General features: G+C 41.8%; 1 long non-coding RNA gene across 2 annotated transcripts in view; it reads left to right on the top strand.

Moving 5' to 3' along the window:
• Positions 1-1,356: 1,356 nt before the first annotated feature.
• Positions 1,357-14,432, top strand: part of LOC308574293 — a 39,358-nt gene continuing 26,282 nt past the window's right edge. For both annotated transcript variants that reach the window (XR_014002451.1, XR_014002452.1), the window contains exon 1: positions 1,357-1,564. This is a non-coding gene — a long non-coding RNA (uncharacterized lncRNA). The remainder of the gene's footprint in view (positions 1,565-14,432) is intronic.

The raw sequence follows: 14,432 nt of genomic DNA on the forward strand, positions 1-14,432 counted from the left end.
TGAGGACACATATATTCTCCAGCATAGCACCAAAGAAATGTTAATCCTAAATTAACATAAGGGATTATAGATAGAAGGAAGGGGGAGTAAGATTCTGCTCAAAAAACGTCCGAAGTCAGCAATTGGGCCAGAGTTTGAAGCTGGAACAAATAGGACAAATCAGGGCCAAGGTAGACCATGTGTTAGATGTGTGATGATCTCATTTCACATACTTGTCTGGGGGTTAAAAAAAAACCCCACACACAGCAGGAATGGGGCTCTCTAATCATATTGAGAATCACTGTGTCCAAAGTGGAGGCCTTAACCCAGGATAGAGAGCCCCATGCCTTGCTGGTCCTCTCCATCTGATTCTCAGAACTCTCCCCAGACCATACCTCTCACTGGACCTCCCAAAGTGCTTTTGCCTGCCTCGGATGAGTTCTTGAACTACAATCATGCCTCTTGCTTTGCTGGATGGGGAGCTATGTGGAGGTAGAAACTTATGACTTTGGCCTGTCTGGAACTTAGCCTGCTATACAGAGATGAAAGTCACAGATGTGACCCTCATCTCTGTTGCTCCACCTACTTTTTGCTTCTGGTCCTGCCCACTGCTGGCATGCAGTTCCCGGAAGGTTGTCCACAGTGAAATGCAACAATCATGTTGAAAACAAGGTCTCCTGGGTTAACCATTCCCCTTGCACCACAGCATCGACAAAGGGCAGCTTCTCTCCCAAAGGAATAGCAAGAAGGCAACTTTTCATGGGGACATCTATCCCATGTGTTGTGGTCCAGATCTGATCACTACATCTACTTTTTTACTGTTTAATTTTTTAAAAAAAGAAAATATTAAATGTGATCATGCATTTTATCTATTGCCTACTTAGGTCCTGAGATGCATTTATTTCCTCTTGTGTAAGCCTGCATAATTTCTGAACCCCCTAGTAAAAGTCAGCCCATCAATCATTAGGGATGGGTGAGTGGATGAATGAATCACTCTGTTTCTAGACTCCGTCAGTTTTGCATCTCTTCATTCATAAGACCATTCTATCCAATTTCTGCATTAATCTGTGTATTAAAAATAATCTACATGAAACTTCATGTAGACATAAATATTTTGAAAATATTTTCCCCTCAATGTGCATGATTTTAAGCATACTTTGTCCCCAAATAGGCATTTCTATATACAGTCATACCTTAGAAGTCAAACGGAATCTGTTCCAGAAGTCCATTCGACTTCCAAAGCATTTGAAGACTAAAGCGCAGCTTCTGATTGGCTGCAGGAAGTTCCTGCAGCCAATCAGAAGCTGTGGAAGCCCTGTCAGATGTTCAGCTTCCAAAAGAACTTCCATAAACTGGAACAGTCACTTCCAGGTTTTGATCATTTGAGAGCCAAAACCAAGGTACGACTGTACATTGATCCCATTCACGTTGGGTTTCCTATTCTGTTAAATGACTATGAATAGTCAGGCACCTCTTTCAAGTCATTGTGCTGAATACATGAACACCAAGAGGTTGGACTCAGAGATGTATGTGGTGTTGGGAGAAGATCCAGTCACGTGGTCTGTTTCTGTTGAGTACCTTTGAGGTATGGATGATATCTGAAAAGTGCTTTTATCTCATAGAGTTCACTAACAGTCGCCAAGATCAGAGCTAGGCATAGGGGGAAGAAATTTGATTCACTTCACTTTTTAAAGGCAAACCTACCCAGTCTGCACTTTCTAAAACAATACATGAACAATACACAGCCATCCTTCAAAAACCACACTTTGACAAATTTAGCAATGCAGTTCTTCAGCCCAAGCAACATGAAAATGCATTATATTTGGCTGGGTGGGTGGGGAGTTGCTTTGCAAAAATCTGTATTATGCAAAATCGTTTTTTGAAAATGGTTAGGAGAAATTTGCAGTAGAACACTGAGGACTCTTTAAAAATAAAGAAATCACAGATGGATGTTGAAATGTGCAGACTTGAGAGTCGGGAAGGAGAAAGTGAGAGAAAACAAAGTAGATAGATTTCCTTATACTGAATCAGAGCCAATCCTGCTACATAGCTTTTCATCGTTGTCTGCACATCTCCACCTGGTTTCCTTGTGTGATTCTAGGATGTGATACATCTTTACTTTTGCTTTTAAGTTTGTGGCCAAGAAAGAGAATGTTGAGAATTGGCTGTGATAGCTAGATAGCTAGATACAAATATACATTGATGATAAAAAATATGGGCTGCTTTAATTTGGCTATGGATAAATCCTGCAGCTCCATTACATTCAAGGTCTTTCCAGACCAGTCTGTGCTCAACCTTTCTCAGCCGGCCCTTTCCACGTGAATTTCAATTATACCACTTCCACTTTTGTACTAGTTTTCTGCCATAAATATGGCAGAGGAGACACTTCCATTATGAGCCTCTGACTTCCAGGAATTGAATGAACAGAGCTGGCCAAAACAAATTCAAAGAAATCAACCCACTGTATCTTGTAATGAACAGATTCAAGAACAAAATCACTGACCTGGGTCATTCTGTGGTAGCTTGCATTACAACAAAGGAAAGAAAATGTGAAATAACATTTTGCCTTGGAAGGTTGGATTCCTACAGCCCCTGGAAGCGCATTGTAACCCCCTCCCATTCCTGCTGTCATGGAAACATCCACAGCCATGGTCCTTACTGACATCAGAGCTCTGATCTTGGTGGGGGAGGATTTGGTTTGGTTCACACAACCCTTCCTAAGCTTTCTGAAACAATGTGCAAAACGAAATGCCACTATTGCAAACGCACCCTTCCCCAAGTTTTGAGATGCAAATTTCCACCCCCAAAATAGATTTAAATTGCATATATTGGGAAAAGGTGTCCATAAAAATGGATGTATTACTGAAAATAACATACGAAAACACATTATATTAGAAGAGAGAATGTTTTTGACAGTGTGTATGTTAAACAAAATGGCATGCAACAGTTTATATAGATGAGAAGAAATGGGTACTCAAATGCTGATAAATTTGCATGAGTACATTAGAAAAAACAACAATAGCAAACTGACGCACAAGCATGGGAAACGGAACTTTAGAGGGAAGAAAAATGGGGAACTGGCGAAAACTGACTTTTTTGGAATCATCCATTTCTGGTAGGGGTATAGTCAACAAGTGTACAATCTGCATTCACAAAGAGATGCTGCACAAATCAACAAAGGCACACTCTTTCACACAAACACTTGAACAGCTGGTACCTGTGTTTAGTATAACATGTGAACAGATCTTAGTGTCAGGTTGGTTTGAGGGCATATGGAGGGAGTGTCAGGAAATGGCTTCAACCCAAAGGATCCCAATCTATTCAACACGCCCCCAAACAAAGAAGAGATTTAGACAAGCTCATGGCTATGTCTAGATCTCCCCATCTTTTCTCTTTCCCATTTCTGAGTCTTGTGTCAATGTTGTTTGGTGAGGATCAACTACATGTGTAAATAGCAACTTAATGCTGTTGTCATCAAATCATGAACTTGCACATGTGAACAGGGTTCTAGAGGCCTTTGCACCACACGCTTTGTTGATAGACACACAATATTTGCGTTATCAGTATTGGGATGAACAGGAATGGCTTTTTAAAGATTAGGCTACAATGGCCTGAGCCTACAGGGGATTTGCCCAAGGCCACCCATTGTGAGTAAATATTTTGCAACATTTTCATTCATCCTAGCCTTCCAAGCCTAGTAGTTGAGCCATTGCACCACATGAGAGATCTAGACAAGCATTCTAAATGTATTTCTGTCGTGATTTCCATAATAAAAAACCCATTCCTTGCATATTGAAGCTTCAGTCATGTACCATTTACTTACTCATAAATCCTTCTGACATCAGTGGGACATACATGTATTAATGATGGCAGCGTGGTATCCTTACATTGTGAATTAATGACCTAGATATTAACCAACACTGGTCTCGGGGATGGGTGGAATCACAGTGCTGTTTAAGGTGTTAAGACAAGCTGAATATGATGTATGTGTGTTGTCTACACTCTCTGTATTCTTGCATTTTTGGAATAGAAACCAATGGGACTTCAGCCCAAACAATGGTATTGAGGTTACCAGGCATTTAGGATATGTCTTCCAATGTGGCAAAACTTGTCTCATCATTGAACTCCATACAAATATAAACTACTGATAGCCGTGGCAGTGGAAAATGATCAGAATGGATCTTTTTTATTATAAGCTAAGTAAAAAGTTAATTTGCAATGTGTGAACCATTAACCACAGTGACCCCTTTAATTAGACTACGACGCTTGCTCTAACACCCCAAATGGGAGCCATATGTTCTTTCCCATGAACTCTGTAGACTTCTGTGAGATCATCACTTCCATACCATAATAGTTTACTCCTTTCATGAGACTTCTAGTCCAATAAAGATACCTTCAGTAATTAAACTTCTCTCTTTCTCTCACAAATGGATCCAAGCTTAGGCAGATCAAGATGAGAGAGAGAGAGAACGTGTCTGATTAAAAAAGATAACTTTTGTGCCAAAACCAGGACCCCTGACCTATTGGTACAATTACTCAAAGCTTAATATGGTTTATGGCTCACTTGAGTCCCCATCCATTGTGACCTAGTAAAAGTGTTGTACTTTAGAGAAACCTCTCTAAAGGTCAAATGATTGGGAAGGCAAATTGCTTAGCGATGAACAATGTATTTACTAGATGTGTTGCAAAAGGAAAAGAGGGAGTTGTAAAACCTGGAATTACATTTGGGATCATTTTCTGTTCTCAACCTGCTTTGAATGCTGTAGAGGCACATAATAATGGCTTATGGATATAAATGTAATGTGTTTGGCGTTCATATTGGATTTCTGCTGTGGCTTGTGAAGTGGAATGCTAGTAGGAACTGCTAGTATTTCTGCTGGATGATCAAGGAGGGATGGGAGTTCTTATCGTTGCCAGAAATTAGTGGGAGGTGGTGCTGGAGGAAATGGATACATCACTTCGGGCTGGATGAATCTGTCAATTTCAGCTTCTCATATTCTCCAGTCTTAAATTCACTTCACAACATTTCTGCATCTGGTTGCATTTTTAAAAGTCTTCACCAAAATCCATCAGCATTTTAGTGTCCATTTCTCTTAATATATACATGTTTTGCAAGCACTTTTGACCGATACGGTGCCTTTTTGTGTGCTGTTTTCACTAATGCAACTTCCCCTTAATACATACCTTTTAGTACAAATTATTTGATTGGAGAACCTCATCACAAAGTTCAGAGAAGTGCGGATTTTGTAGGTTTCCGTCAAAATATGAACTGAATCTGATTTCTCCCACATCTCTCACTGGCATCGTGGAAGTCTGCAGTTGTTGATTGATGGCAGCTATTGACTCAGCAATTTCATTATTGGACAGAGGTGCCCCCTGCCATTACTTCCCTCACTTATGGGAAAACTCTAGTTCCTCCAGATATTGCTCAACTACAACTCTCATCATCTCTGACTACCCCTCAGCCAAAAACACTTGAAGGACCACATATTTTCCACCCACTGATTGTTGAAGATCATTTAACTTCAGTAACCACTAGCAGTGACATGGGAAATAGTTGGAACTACAGTCACCCATTGACTGTTTGCTCCATATCCTGATGAATTTCCAAGTGGACCTTAGTATGCCCCCCCACACACACAAATGAGTGGCTGGTTTGCATTCCATTCTATGGCAAAATCAATTGATAAATAATTGGTCTTGTGGATTCTGTTGTCATGAAGGTCAAATGTGCCTTCTAACCTTGACACTGATGGGCCAGCTCTCATTGGCAGAGAACTTGAGAGGGTTGTGGTGCCATTTGCCTCTTTGCAAAGGATTCACAGAAACATATTAAATCCCCCATGTTTCTTACATATATACAGACTCATTCTCTAGACATTCCCTACTCATCATAATGGAGTACACTTCATTAGAGGTCCTTTTATTCACCATCAGCCAGTTGGTCTGGGGCAGGTCTTATGAGCCAACTGCTATTTTCAATACCATCATTAACAATACAGTGGTACCTCGGGTTAAGAACTTAATTCGTTCTGGAGGTCTGTTCTTAACCTGAAACTGTTCTTAACCTGAGGTACCACTTTAGCTAATGGGGCCTCCCACTGCTGCGTGATTTTTGTTCTCATCCTGAAGCAAAGTTCTTAACCCTATTTCTGGGTTAGCGGAGTCTGTAACCTGAAGCATCTGTAACCCGAGGTACCACTGTACACAAAATGCAAAGATTGCCATGTGGGAGGGTGGGCATAAGGAAAAATTCCAAACTCCACAGCTGGGTTGTTGGGATCAACCCAAAATATCACACAATAATGAACAAGTTTTTAAAATATATCTATCTATCTCCAATTTGCTTTTTTATTACAGTACTTTATTGCAGTAAAAAAGATCTGATAAGATAAGGTGTGTGTGTATGCACCCCATCTCACCTTGTTGGGGGGGCACCTTTTTCCTCTTAGCGCACTTGACCTTGGAAATGTTTAGAGAGTACAAGACAAGAAAAATGTCCTATTTTCCAGCACTGTCATCCATTACTCAGCTGAGCGGAGACTTGCCATCCAAAAGTGGGAGAGGAATTAAAAGAGAGAGAGACTCAAAGGGAACACAAATTACATTTGCTGTGATCAGATAACAAGGAAATACAGTCAAGTCCCCCTCATGCCCTGAGGGGAAACACGTCTAATTACACATTCAGCAGTGCTAATATTTCCTTTAAGGCAATGCGTAAGGAGACAAAACCAGGGTGGCAACTTGCAAAGACTTTTCTTCCCTCCATCTCTCTTTCTCTCTTTCTTTTCCCCTTTTCCCTGACCCCAGTGGTTATCTCCTGATTTATCAGCAATACTAGATGGATTTTTTCACATCAGTAGGCACCATCCAGAAGAAAAACCAAAACAAAGCAAAGCAAAACAAAGCATAACAATCACAAAGAAAATCCAGGAAAAATAAATCAATGTCCACAAAGAAACTGACCAATTTCAGAAAGACCAATTTATTCATAAAAGCTATAGTCTGCAAGAGGCACCTTCCTTCTCTTCCATCCATAATATCATTGAATGGTGGCCCAAGACACAGCCAGAGGAAATGGTTGTTTGTTAGGTTTTCTATTGTTTCTCTCTAAGAGCTTCAACTTTCTTTAGCTTATGTTCTCCATCTCTTTCTCACACACACACACCACTTTACATTTCAAAAAAGGCTTCTTAATGAATTCTGGCTGATCACTATCCTAATTAATTTACGATAGCAGCGAAAATGGAGCTCGCTGAATAGATACAGGGGGGTAGGCTGGTGGGGGGGGGGGCTCCCCTGTGCTCTGCCTGCAAAGTCCAGGCTGCTGCTGCAGGTAAACCTGTTCCATACTTGGGGATGTGTCCCACCATTGCTCTTCAAAGGTCGCAGTTGCGCCTTTATGGGAGCAGTGTTTTGCAAAAGACCCAGGCGACGACACGCTCCTGCAATCTTTCTTGTATTAATTGCTCATTCTCCCCTCAGGGAGATTGCATCTCCTATCTTGAATATGAGAGAGAGGTTGTTTGGGTTTCTTTTCAAAGGAGCAAATGAGTTTTCGTTGTCAGGGAAAGAAAGGCTTTCTTAAATTCTTCTCACTCGTGCACCGGAGATGTGTCAAGCGCTCCAATAGCTCAAGGTTTTTTTTTTTTTTTTGGGGGGGGGAAATGAGGTTAAGGAGTCAGGAAACTGATGGATTTACAGACTTAGCACAGCAAGAGCTAGCGTGCACGTGTGTGTGTGTGTGTGTGTGTGCGCGTGCACGCACACACACACACCCCGTGCAAGAATGAAAGAGAAGTAAAGACTTTTGAATGGACAGCCTCTTGTAAAGGATCACATCACAAGCTAAGCTTTCAGGTCATCACACCAGCTTCCAATAGTGGTTGCCACACAAAATAAATAAATAAATAAGAAATGTTTTTATGAAAATTCTGTAACATGGCCTCATTTTTCTCAAGAGCGTGGTGAGTTGATAAAGAGGAAAATTCAGAAATTTCCCCCAAAAAAATGAATATTTTGAGAAATTTTGGTTTAGCGTTGGCATCAGGACTCCTTTGACGGGTGGCTAGCTCCCTGTGATGAGAAAGCAAGAGAGATGAGGGGAGACAGACAAACAAAAGAGCTGGCAGTCTGGGAAAGAGGGATATGCACAGACCAAAACTTGGAAGCCAACCATACAATGCACAAGGGATGTTGACAAGGCAAATGCCCAAGCCTAATGAGAAGTATTCATAAAGAGAACAATCCAGGTCAAGAAAGACCAGTGGGCTACATAGAAGTGATGTTATAGTGCAGCCTTTCCAACCTTGGTTCCCCAGATATTGTTGCACTGCAACTCCCCTCAGCCCCAGCCAGCATGGCCTGATGGCCAGGGCTGGTGGGAATTATAGCCCAACAACATCTGGGAAAACAAGGTTCTGACAGGTTGTTTTGGTAGAATATGGAAAAGCAGCAACATGGCCTTTCTCCTCCAATCTGTCCCCTTTTACTCTTCTGCAGTCATGCAGACTTAGAGTGCCTCAATTCAGGTCCTGAATATGCGTGACTTGAAAAGGAAGGAAGGAAGGAAGGAAGGAAGGAAGGAAGGAAGGAAGGAAGGAAGGAAGGACCCATATTAGAGGTGGGGAAATCATTTTAGTCACAGAGCATGGTTGAGAACATAAGATTGTGCATCTGAAATTTCTGAAATGTGCAATCAAATCTTCATTTCTGTGAGACTCTTCCCCCGCCCCCTGAAATTCGTTCCTGACCAATATGTTTGCAACCTGGAAACTGTCAAAATGTCGTAAAAGGGAGGGCCTGTCCTGGTAAGATATGCACCACTAAGTAAAATTGCTTCCTTGAAGCAGCAGGAGTCTGTTGGGATAAGTATTAAATAAAGCAGATGAGCCTTAGGACATTTATTCCCTCTGATCATATAACGCCCAAATCCTTTAGAGCTTTGCTCATCCCCTATGGAGACTGAATTAGCTTCTTTACACAAGACAAAAATAACAGACCCTTCATCCCTATTACAGAAGAACTCCCCCTCCCTTTCTCTCTGTCCCTATGGAGCTTTGTCCATTGTCACAGGAAAAGAATTGTGATTATTACAGCTGCAGTGTTAGATCAATCAATCAGTCAGATTAATCAATTAGAAACATTTGGATTGACTGAAAAGGTGCCCAGGAAAAATCAGCCCGCAGATTATTATCATTTTAAAATCTTAATGCAAGTACTAGTTAACACTGCAGATGGCAGGCATCATCTTAGCAGAGGTATTCCTTCCTGGGAGCGAGCAAAGGACAAAGCGATCTTGCATTTCATCCCATTAGAACTATTATTTTGTATGCAGTTATATGTGGATTGGATCAAGTAAGAAATAAACAAAAACTCGTGCAAAAAACCAGCCAAGATTTATTTAATTGGTGGCAGCCCTATATTTTAAGAAAGTTTCTTCCCACAGCAGTGACTTCTAAGGATAGTCAGGGATTGTCAAAATGGTGCACTCCAAATGTTATTGGACTCCCGCTCCCATCAGCCATTGGCTGTGATCAAGGATGATGGAAGTTGTAGTCCAGTAGCATGCGTGGGACACCTCATTGTCTACCGGTGATGTAAACAAATAAATATCTTAAATGTGCATTCTTGAAAGTAAATCCTATTGAAATAAGTTGAATTTCCATTTAAGTAAACAAGGTTAGGACCAAGGCTGTAAGAGCTGTTGGACTATGTTTGTTCGGTTCTATGACAAGCTATGAAGGTGCAGAATTAGTAAGCTTGGTTTTTCTGGGTCTCTGCACCATCCCATCTGAGAAGATGTAGCTGGTCTTTTTCTTTAATTTGTTTTTTAACGGCTGAACAGGGATATTCCTGCCTGTCAGCCTGGCTTCTGACAATATCCCTTGCTGCTTATCTTTCACTCATCCTCTTCACTCCATCCCAATACTGGCAGCTGTGTCCATGTCACACCACCTCTGGTGAGGCAGGCGGGGAGATTAGCTGTGCCTGAAGCTAGTGCCAAGACTATATCCTGGATTAGCCTGGCAACCGCTCCATGCTACTAAGTCACTTTGGGCTCATCCAGACTTCCTTTTGCACCACTTTCCAAGCACACATTTGTGCTTTAAAGCTCTACCTCTCTCTGTGTGTGTGTGTGTTTTCCCTCTAAGCATTTCCCCTGGAAAAACCCTCATTTTACCGCTGAATGGGAGCAAACAGCCATCCACAGAAACCCATTTGTTGTTTGTGCCGGGTTTTCACAGGGAAAGGTCTGGGACAAAAAAACCCCAGCATACTCGGACACAGAGCTTTAAAGCCCAGATCTGTGTCTAGAAATAAGCTGCAAAAGGAAATATAAATGAGCCCTTACTGAGTGTCACAGTTGTAGCATCTTTGGGGAAGGTTTGTGAAGAACTAGTGGTACCGCAGAATCAGTGGCGTAGCGTGGGGGGTGCAGGGGGGGCCGGCTGCACCGGGCGCAACATTTTGGGGGGCGCGCTAGCACTAACTAATCTAGTGGAAGAGACTCGAGTGCTAAAATCCACGGGTTAGGGGGGCGCAAATTACTTGCCTTGCCCCGGGTGCTGACAACCCACGCTACGCCACTGCGCAGAATGCAGGGAAGGGGAGCAACTCATAAGCACGAAGGTCCCCATTATTTCAACTGTTAAAATGTTCAGATGGGCATGTGGTATAGGCCTCCACACGGCTGTACTATGACTATGACACCTCTGACTGCACACTTGGGCAAAACACCTGCAGGGATTTCTTTTTGAAGGGCAGTGGTAGGAATTTCACACACCTTTGATGGGTGGTGAATATTTCATCTGAACCCATCCTCCTGTGGGGAGAGCAATGTATTTACCAACAGATAGTGAACACTTGCTTGTCTAGTCACTTTTATATTTATATATATATATATATATATATATATATATACCCTTTCCATTCTTGAGGGGGAGAAATAAGCATCAAACAGCAAGGTTATAAAACAAAAACAGAGCATCATTAAACACACACATACAAACAATAACAAAATATAATATAATAGTAGCCAAAAATACAAAGCAAAGCAACATCAAATCAGTGAAAAGCAACCAAAAAAAGTGAGGGTTGTGGGGGTTAATTAAAGGGTTGCAGCCAATATGAGTCCTACTCAGGAGATGGAGATGACTAATGTAGGACAATTAATTTTAATGGGTCTATTCCAAGTACATGTTAGTTGGATATAACTCGCAGCCCAGTGAGAGAGTACTTGGGGGTTTGCAATGTGTGGGCAAACTGAGTGGAGATTCTTACATTTTAAAATATAAGATACCTCCATGACCTGCATGCAAAAGATGTTAAAATGTCACCTGTCTCTTGAGGATCAAACCAGCCTTCAGATCCAGACATCATCTGGCACTAAAATGGTATCATTTGGTATCAATGGTATCAAAAATGCCGAATTCTTAGAAGGAATACCTTCAATATCAAACTTACTGCCTTTTTGGGGACAGATTTTATAGTGTTCCATACAAAGACAGTATTCATAGGGAAATGTGTGGATTACAACACAACCAAACCATTTGTCATGTGTGTGTGTGTGTGTGTGTGTGTGTGTGTGTGTGTGTGTGAGAGAGAGAGAGAGAGAGAGAGAGAGAGAGAGAGAGAGAGAGAGAGACTGTTCTGGCTGTCAAGCAAGACTTGGGATGAAAATGACTGAAAATATTCTTTCCTTCTACCTCAGTTGAGGGAAGGAAAGTGTTAAGACCTGCCACAGTCCTAATCACTGTATAAAGAGGGGACATCTGGAATGGGATGCTTCAAAATCCAAACAGATGCTCAAACCTAGCCCACCAGATAGGGCCAACAGCCGAGGCAATTAGGAAAAAAATGTCATTAATTCCATCAAAGGTAATTCCTTCATATTAAGTTGAATTACACTAGCCACGAATTTGGCCTACAGTTTTAGAAGTGCAGAAAGTTTCTATCTTTTGAGTACATGTTTGCTCCTTGCCATCAGAAAAATCATGCTAATTTGAAGGCCAGGAAGGTCATTTGATGCCAGACCTATTCTTGTGTCACTGCCAACTGAGCTCCCCCCCCTCCCCCCAGACTGGGGCCTTTCTATTCAATTCCAGCTTGTTGCTGGAATAGAATTGTAGTCACTATTCCTGTAAAAGTGAGCAATGATGGGACCAAGCATATCTCTCTTGGGAGCTATTCCAGTTGTTGAATGCCAAATATACCCTCTTTGAGTCCCTACATACTGTATATACAATGTAAGTCACAGGGGTGACAACTTGAATAAAATATTGGGGAGGGGGACTGTGGCGTTTGTCCTCCTATGTGTGTGACATCATACAGGGTTCATAGGGAAAGGGTTAACTAATTGTAAAATGACTAACCAGTGGGAACCCAGGGGGCAGAGTTAACTGTGTATAAGGTTTAAGCACAGAGGTTTTTTGAGTTAGAGTTGTTGAGAAGACAGTCTGGAGTTAGAAGAGAAAGACAAGATAAGTCTGTGGGTTGGGCTAGACTGGTGTGAGAGAGTGATTGTTAAGAGGAGTCAGTCAAACAGTTGAGATAATCAGTCGGAAGGTATTAGGAACGTATAGGCCGGTAAAGAAACAAAAGTTAAGATACTGACAAGAATATTATCTGAGAAACCATCAATTTGTTAATGTTTGTAAAATAAACTTGTTTTTTTGGTTCACTTTTAACAACTGACTGGACTCAGTGTTTTACCAGAGAGTAACTGGCTGGTGGCAGCGGGGAAGCGAGCACAGTGGTGGCACAGGGATCAATAGACCGTTAAACGTCCGGGGACCCTGTGTGATCGCCACAGGGACAAGTAAGCCCTGCCCTGCATAAATGATCACATGACGCATTGCATGGGGACCATATGAATGGCAATGCCCCTCAACTTTGGGGGTGCGGCCCCTCAAATATTTTATTTGGAGGGGGGCAAAGACCCCTCAGCCCCTAGGAGCTGGCTCCTATAATAAGTCCCCCAAAAAGAGCCTAAGAAGAGAAATGGAGTTGTTGGGTAGGCTCAAGCAGGGCAGGGGCATGAGAGACAATTTTTTAAAATATTCCGGTCCTGAGCTTTAATATTTAAAGTTCAAAACCAGCACCTTGAATTGAGCCTGGGAGCAGAATGGGAAAGGCAAACAGGCCCATCTGATTTGTGCTAGGTGAACAAGCTACTGGTAGTATAATAATCAGCAATGGGAACCATTTCTATGAAGTGTGGGGCTTGTCATGTCAAAGGACATTTGGAATATTAACACTGATTCATGTTTCTCCTCAACTGGCAGATAGGGTGGGAGACTAGAGGTGAAATGAATCATGTCATGATCTCAGGGCTATAATGGCTGAGGGTGGGGAGGCTTTTTGGACAACCTCACTCAGAGCTGTATCATCCAGCGCTGCCATTCTACTTAGGCAACATAATTCTGTGCAACAGATTTTCCCCATCCTCTCCTTTCCCTTGCACCCCTGCAAAATCTGTTCTAGAGGATCAAGGGACCCCATGGAGAAAATTTTAGGGGTATGCAGGGAGAGGGGATGAAGGGGTACGTCCTGTTTTGTGAGTGGAATGCCACTCACACAGGGTTGGATACAACCCTTAGTAATTTGCAATATTCATTAGTATAGGAAATGTACACATAGGAGATGTTGCCTTAAATATCACTGGGTCTTGGGGGCGAGCTGCTGACAGCTACCATGTGGCAGCAACAACTTGTAGGGCCTTTACAGAGGAGACGGAAGAGACTAAAGATTCCATTGAATGCATGTTACATAAAGAACTGGGAATGTAATCCTGGAGAACTTAAGGTTAACACACTTTGCATTGCTTTCGTCTGACTGTTCAATTAGATTTTTATCGCTGCAGCTGCTAAAACAAAGAGCTTTCTCCTCAAACTGATGAAGTGAATTTGAGTGCTCTCCCTTTCTCCACCTACGATGCACATTTGGATTTAAATCCTTTCCCTTCGGAGAGTTTCAGCGAACTTTGACCAATTGCAATAATTCACAATTGCAATAATTCACTTAATTTATCATTCACAGGTTGTTACATCATGACCTCACAATTTGGAATCCATAATTCATTAATTCATTAATTGCAATCATGACTGTAATGTATTATTTTGGTATTTAAACATGGAGTCATATAATAGCACGCAGAGTAGTTCTGAAAACCTGCATGATGTTGGATACAGTTGTCATTGATCATCTGTGGAGCACTTTAACTGTGGAAAAGCACCGTACAACACAAAGCTCATCCAGTCTTCTATCCATAGACACACAGATGCCATATTTTATTTGTTTTAGGGATGCTTGAGGATTTCATTTCATCTGTATTTTAAAGGGATGTGACCTGGTTTGCACTTCCCAGACTAATACCCAGAGCAGAATGCAGTTATCAGTTGGCTTTCACACTCCAGTGACTTTTGCTAAACACTTCTTGGCTCAAATAATGT

The sequence above is a fragment of the Podarcis bocagei genome (assembly GCF_964188305.1).
Source record: "Podarcis bocagei genome assembly, chromosome: 15".
Taxonomy (NCBI): domain Eukaryota; kingdom Metazoa; phylum Chordata; class Lepidosauria; order Squamata; family Lacertidae; genus Podarcis; species Podarcis bocagei.